Below are 7885 nucleotides of genomic sequence, written 5' to 3'. Positions count from 1 at the left end.
AATTATTATTATTATATATATATTATTATATATATTATAATATTATTAATAATATTATATATATAAATAAATATATTATATAAATTTGAATTCTACTTATCAAATAAATATTTTTTTTATTAGAAAATGCAAAAAAAATAAAAAATAAAAATTTTGTTGATTTTCAAATGAAATTTAACTTAAATCGATCTAATTAAAAATCTTAAATCGAATAAAATTGTTCAAAAAATTTACTCAGATATAACCTAGTTATATCGTTTGATATTTCATTTCTCTTAATTGCATTGATCGATGTATATGATCAGATATAATCTGACTATGTTTGATACGATATTTCATTTCTCTCGACAGTATTGACCGATATAATCAGAATAAAAGGTGGAATGCCAAAGAAAAACAAAAAAAAAAAAAAGAAATAGATCAGTTGACCGTAACAATCCAGTTTATAGTTTTCAATTTGACCGTTAGTCTATCTGCTGTAATTGATCTCAACGCGACGTAACCACATGTTTAGATACTTTCTCGCTGGCCACCTTGCACTTACTCGCAGGTTCTAATATCTCCGTCTATTTCGTTCTCCTCTCTCTCTGTTCCTCTACTTTCTCTCTCTATATCTATGTATATCTCGCTTTTGTATTTTCCATTTCGTAGTTTTAAGACTTCTCTCTTTCTTTTGGAATGCCTAACAAATCTTACATTATGTACTTACGTAATATCCGTAATCGATGGAGAAAGAACGGAAGAGAAATTTCTTGCGATTTAATGTAATCAAATAGTCATAATTTTCGACTCGATTTTAGGATAAATCCAAATAATTGATTCATCCAATTAAAACTTTTCGTAATTCTTGTTATTTTTCGATTTGTATTTTAAATATGTAATCTTACAATCTTTATACTTAATATTCTGATTCTTTTCACTTAAGATATTATTATATAAATTAAATCATTGTTATTTAATATTATTTAACTTATTATCGATTTATATTCGTAATGTTATTATAAGAAAATTTCTAGAATTAGAAATTGAATCATATCGTAAAATTTTAAGTATTGATATAAAGATTAAGTAATAATGTTTCATATTATCAAAACATATATCTTAGAATTCAACACTCGAGCTAAGTGAACTTCATTTCGTTGAGCCGTCTCGGATATTTTTGTGCTCAAGTAACACGGAACAATTCGAATCAATGACATTGATATATACATGCGTATACGTATAGTGAGTCATATTATTGCAATATTTGAGATATTGTTATTCTATGTTATAATTGTATTATTGAATTCACTCTTTTTTAATATTTTTAAACATTCTTTACAATTAGTAGAAATTTTATACAGTTATTTTTTATAATAAACATAATTAATTAATGATGAAAATTAACATCGTAAAAATATTCAAATAATAAACAATTTATAAAAATTTTATCTATGTTTATAAACACTATCCGACAAAATATTTTTTTTGATAAAAAAAATAACAATATAATTTAAAACATAAACGAAATTACTTACTAATGAAAAGCGAAAAATACGAAATGTAAGAAGATAATAGAATAAATAATATTTGTATTAATAATTTCATTTGCATTACAATTAAAAAATAAAATTTCATCATTATTTAATTTATCGTTTATTAATAAATTGTGTATTAAATAAATAAATTTACTAACTATTGCATGTATTAATATATTAAAAAAACAATCAATACAATAATAATATAATAAACAAAATAATCTTTAATAGAGATGTATGAAACATCGGGTATTCGAGCACTCGGATGAACTCGGGAAAAATCGGATAGATTCGGCTGGATACCTAAAGTTCTCGTATAATTGAGATTTTTAGACGGCCCGATACATTCAAATAATCAAATGCAAATAATAAAATCAGATTGCCCGAAAATCTCGAGCCAGGGATAGAGTTTAGAAAAAATAGACGATATCAATACGTATATTGTGTATTATTAGAATTTTTTTTGATAATTTAATATGAATCATTATATATTCATAAAACTGGTTTTGAATGTTATATGAACTTTTTTTTTCTCTCTTCTTTATTCTTTTTCTTTTTCTTTAATTAAATATTCTTTAACAACGAAATTACGTGTTAACAAAATTATTTTCTAATGATTGACGTAAATGTACGATTGAGGTCATTAGAATTTTACTTCGTTATGTTCAAAGGTGACATACTCGTAATACTTATTATGAAATAAATATGCAAATAAACGTATAAGATATTTGATTGAATGTTTAATTCGATTGAAATATGTCTCATGTTAATTGAATATATGTGTTCTTTAGAAACAATTGATTTGTTTAATTTGCATTTTTTTAATAATGAAGATAAATGTTATGACATTAAATTTGCATTAAAAACAATGTATTTGACTTCATTCTTATTCATTCTTTACTCAGCATTTTACAATATATTCTCAAGTTCTTTCTCTACATGTTTTTGCTACCAGAATTATTACAAAAAATGCTTTTTTATTTCAAAAAACATGCATGTGCAAATTTATTTACATTTTTTGCTGAAATTTTGTTAAAACGTTTCAATATTAAATTAATAATAAGAATAGATGATATACATCTTAATAAGTTATATATTTATATATACTGCAAGAGATCTATAAATCTATAAATCGAAAATTTTGTTATTTAAAAAAAATTAATAAATAATTATTCTAAATAATTTTGATTATTATTTCTTTTAATAGTTACATATTATTTTTACTTTAAGATAAAAATAGAAAAAAAAATATATTTTTTTTAAATCAATTACAGCTTTCCTGTCAATTGGCAAAATAATACAATAATATAATACATACATTTTTTTGAATAATTAATTTGTATGTATCGTATAAAAAATATTGAAAATCCAGTTATAAGATATAATTTTTAAATTTATAGATATCAATGATATAAAAATATATAAATAATTGGCGAGTGTATTTAATATACCCATTTAAAATACAAGCGTTAAAAGGTTAAAGAAAGTCTTACATATATTAGTTCAAAGTATCGATTTGTAAAAATTTTTATATCATTTATATTCGTAAATAATAGATCAACACGAGTCAAAACTGGTTTATATATGCGCAAAACTAGTAAAGTCGATTCGAGAAAAATAGCAAATCTTTAGCTATTATCGAATCATATAATGAGGCAACACTTTTTAATGTGTCAAGTAATTTTTAATCGGCCAATATGGGAAAGAGATTCTTTAAATTTCTAAATTCAATTCCAATTAATATATAATAAGATTTGAACATTCTCGATTATTTGAAAAATTTCAGTAATTTTCTCAATTTTTCTTTAATGAAAATTAATTTATTATAAAATAACATATAATTTCTTTGTAACGTTATCTCTTATATAAGATTATTTATTATCTTATTTGAACAAATTAACTGAAATAAAAAATTCTTTTAAAACAATTTATTTCTGCTTTATAAGAAATAAAATTTTTTTTTTATGTTACTTGTAAAACTAATCAAGCATCTTAAATAATTTGTTATTTTTTAATTTATTTCAAGTAAAATAAAAATATAAAAAAGTCTGCAATTAACGATGAAAATATTTACAACATAATTTTTGTATCCGAGGTCGTAGATTTGCTCTCAATATGCTTTATTTTTTTCCTTGCTTTATATATATATACATACACACACACACACACAATATTAATAATGGTATATATTATCGCGCATGTGGCACTACGCAATTGATCAATTGTTGTTTCGCGCCTTTTTCTTCTGATAAAACATTTTTCCGATAACCATCATCGTACATCATCCTGTTATTTGTCCATTGGTTTTTTTTTTCATTTTCAATTAACCATCCATTCTATCGATGCTCGACTCTCAATGCGATGACGCGACAATGGCCGATTAAAAAAACTTGCAAGCGTGACAATTTCATTAAAACGGAATCCGCGATCATCGCGTGAAATTCGATGACCTGATTCCGGCCTACGAAAGACGATAATTGAGTATGCATTAATTCGAAGAGGCTTAATTCACCGCAGATTTAATGCCTAAATCGATAGATCAGCATTTATTGTTCCGTTCTTTTCATTACATTAAGCGAATATCGAAAATAATTGTTTCTCTTGTACATTTTATTATTACTTTATCAGATGTCAGTGTGAATGAATATTTCATTGGATACACGCAAAAATTTGATAAAATATGGATATGGAGAGATATAATGATTAATGATATAATGTTGGCTTTATCACATTAAATAAATCATAACGTATAGTATTCATTCTATACATTATATTAATTTAGAAATCATATTAAATAAATCACATTAAATAAATCATATAATATATAGTATTTATTGTATAAATTATATTAATTTAGAAATTTATAGAAAATTATACAGAAATTTATAAATTTAGTTATGAATAGATATAGAAAGATTAAGAAATAAAATATGAACATCTTTAAAGGATTGCTTTTAAATAGAAGCGTAGAGCTACCATAATAAATGTAAAGTCATAGTCCTTACGATTTCTTAAAATTGCTTTAGGCGAGCTAGCATTTGTTTTTTTTCTTTTTTTATATACGTCGAACGTCGACGTTCTTTTTCACTCAAACTTGTTGTTTCTCACTCTGGTTAAGAAGTGAAAAGCAAACCAAAAATGCGATAACGTAGGCAATTCTTAGAATACTTACTTTTTTGTTGGCACAAGAATATAACCACAACAAGCTTGTTTAACTACTTCATAGTAGTTGGAAAATACAAGATTTTATATTTGTTGATACAAAGGTTGACATAGAGAATGACAGTTAGTAACAAAGTAAAAGAAATTAAAATCAATTATTGAAATTTATATCGTATTGTTTCATAATATATGACTTTATATCACATTATTTCATTAGGTCAAGAAAATTTTTTTTCAATAGTGGGATTTTCGAATATATAAATACTGCTGAATCTAATAGCTGATCACATTTAAGTAAGAAAGAACGTTTTATCAATGTTTTTGTCTATTTTTGCATGGATTTATTAACTTTATATATTGGTAATTATATTTTTATTTTGACACTTTTGTCTATTTTTTCATGGATATCTTAACTTTGTATATTGGTAATTATATTTTTATTTTGATACTTATATTTAGTAAAATTATGGATATTGGATTATATATAAAATTTTAAAAATTCCATTTTTTTTTAATAATAAGAATATATATATATATTGCATACAATTTGAGATAAAAATTTCTTTTTTTATATATATTAAATATAGAATAGTGAGAATATAATTAAATATATTAATGATATATATATATTTTAACATTATTATATGTATATAGATATATAATGGCATACTTATAAGTAATATAAATAATATCAGTTAATAGATTAGAGATATTTATACACTTATATAAAATTTAAGTGTACAAAAATTTATACTATAGACAACATATAAAAAACACAAAATATCCAAAATATCCATAATGTAGTATTATGATATTTGAAGAATAAAACAAATATTTGTTTTAAATCATTCTTGAAATTCATTCTTATTTATAAGTTTCACTTTTTAATCATATTTACAAGAATTTAATTTTGTGTAAGCTTTTATATCGCAATTACCAACAATTATTGGTATGATATATAACAATTATTTATTCATATAGTGATATATGATATATGATTCTGTATGATACGCAATAATCGTACGATGGTATATGCAAAGGAAATAAATGAATATTTTATATTTCACGAGAAATCAATGAAACTTCTTTAAAAAGGAAGTTAAGTAACCTAACCTGTTGTTACATCACGTTCGTCAGTATTCGGCAGTAGAACATACCTGTATCTTGGGCAATAGTCGTAATCGCGGTCACGACTTCGATTTTGTCTTCATTTTCATTTTCATTTTCATTTTCGCTTGCAAGAATCGCAGAAGAGAAGAGGAGAAAAGAGGGAAATGATACGGTAGGAAGATTCTGAAATTTCAACAATCGTACAACTTCTCCAACGATTTATCGTTTCGCCGATGCTACTTTCTCGAAAGTAACCGACGTACGACCCGGAAACGCGTTGGAAAATCCGTACGAGCGCGTTTAAAAGGCTAAGCGATCGATGCGCCTCTGTGGAAACCACGTTACTTACGCGCTGCGTAAAACGAATGGATTTCGCGCGCATTTGTCTACGTTTACTTTGCACGATTCTTGTGATCTTACGAAGAAATTTATGTTCGATTCGTAAAGAGGTTGTAATTCATCGAATAGAGTCACTCATTTAAGGAAAACTTTTTGAAGATATTTTTATAAATAAAATATAAATTATAAATATGTAAATAATTCATACAATTCATAGACGGAAAATATTAATAATTTTATTAATAAATTTATTTATTATATAATAATATTTTATTATATTTATTATATATATATGAATTTATTTTATTATAATTATTATTCCAATATAAATAGAAAATGTTTCAGATTTTTTCGACGTCGTGCAATATTTTTTTTTTCTAACGAAATTATCCTATTTCTTCCGAAAATCGATTATCTACCTTTCGATTTAAAATGGCATTATATCATATTCATATTTATATTTGAATATCTTATTTTTTTAATTGTTTAAGTCTAAAAACTAACTACCACTCATCAATTAATTATACTCTTTATAATTCATCTCTGCTATTATTACACTTTCTCTTTCGTATCTCTTTTATTTCAGACTATTCTTCCTATCTAAATTTATTTTAATTATATTATTTTAACGATTCATTTCTCAAATAATATTCATTGTAAAATATTATTCATTAATTTTTCATAATAATAACTAAATTAAAAATATTATCTCAATAATTTCAAATTCATTTATCATTTTATTTTAATAGTAGCATCGTGAGATAAAATATATATGACGCGAAAAAAATTCTTCAAATCTTTCTTTCTTTTTTTGATAATTAAGAGCGAATAAAAGCGTAAACGTTTTCGTTGTGATTCCAGACCTCAGCCAAGATGACAGCCATAGTGACAGATCTAGTGCACGGGTACAGGGATCTGATGGATAACAAATCAGGTAAGAGAATTTTTTCCTTTTGGTATATTAACCAGATTCGCGGTTTTAAAAGGGGTAAGAGAGCGTGGCTCGATTGGTTCCCCTGGGGTCTATGACATTCAAGTGGGTCAGTCTGGTGCGAACGTACTAAAAAATCAAAAACGAGCAGCCGCGACAAAACCAAGTAGGGTAACATTTTTTTCCAACCATCTCGGCATTGTGAACGATACTGGGAATGCGAATAAAGTCATATAGAACGCCTCGATTCGATTTTTTTTCATGTGAAATCATTCGTAAAAGATTAGTAAAATTACAATGGATGTGTTTTTGGGGGATTAACATTCTGAGAAATTAATGTTTACAGGATTGTGTATAAATAAGATTAAAAATTGGACTATAAAGTGCTATAGTTTATGAATTTTGTTTATTGTGTGTAACGATTTTACAGAAAAATTCATCTAATTGGAAAATTCTGATTTTAATGAAACTTTGTATATAAATAGAATATAATAAATTACGCATGGAACAATTTTCTTGTCTTCTCTTTCAAGGGGTGGAATCAATATTTTTCCAATTTTTGAAATACAATTTTATCTGAAAAAAAAATTTTTTTTTACTAAACACTAAATTCTGAATATTTTTGAAAATCATGCTCTATTCTACAGTTAAATTATATTTAAAGAAACGAAAATTCATTGGCATCGAATTAGGGAAAAGATATAATTTTTTAATATTTTTTTATACAATTTTATCTGAAAAAAAAATTTTTTTTTACTAAACACTAAATTCTGAATATTTTTGAAAATCATGCTCTATTCTATAGTTAAATTATATTTAAAGAAAT

At 24.3% G+C, this 7885-nt stretch overlaps 1 long non-coding RNA gene across 1 annotated transcript in view; it reads left to right on the top strand.

The window, feature by feature from the left end:
* Positions 1 to 7058, top strand: part of LOC102678236 — a 14612-nt gene extending 7554 nt beyond the window's left edge. Inside the window, exon 2 of the long non-coding RNA XR_421053.2 lies at positions 6990 to 7058. This is a non-coding gene — a long non-coding RNA (uncharacterized LOC102678236). The remainder of the gene's footprint in view (positions 1 to 6989) is intronic.
* Positions 7059 to 7885: the final 827 nt, after the last annotated feature.

The sequence above is a fragment of the Apis dorsata genome, unplaced genomic scaffold (genome assembly GCF_000469605.1).
Source record: "Apis dorsata unplaced genomic scaffold, Apis dorsata 1.3 scaffold_81, whole genome shotgun sequence".
Lineage (NCBI taxonomy): Eukaryota > Metazoa > Arthropoda > Insecta > Hymenoptera > Apidae > Apis > Apis dorsata.
This window is presented reverse-complemented; position numbering and strand designations above follow the sequence as displayed.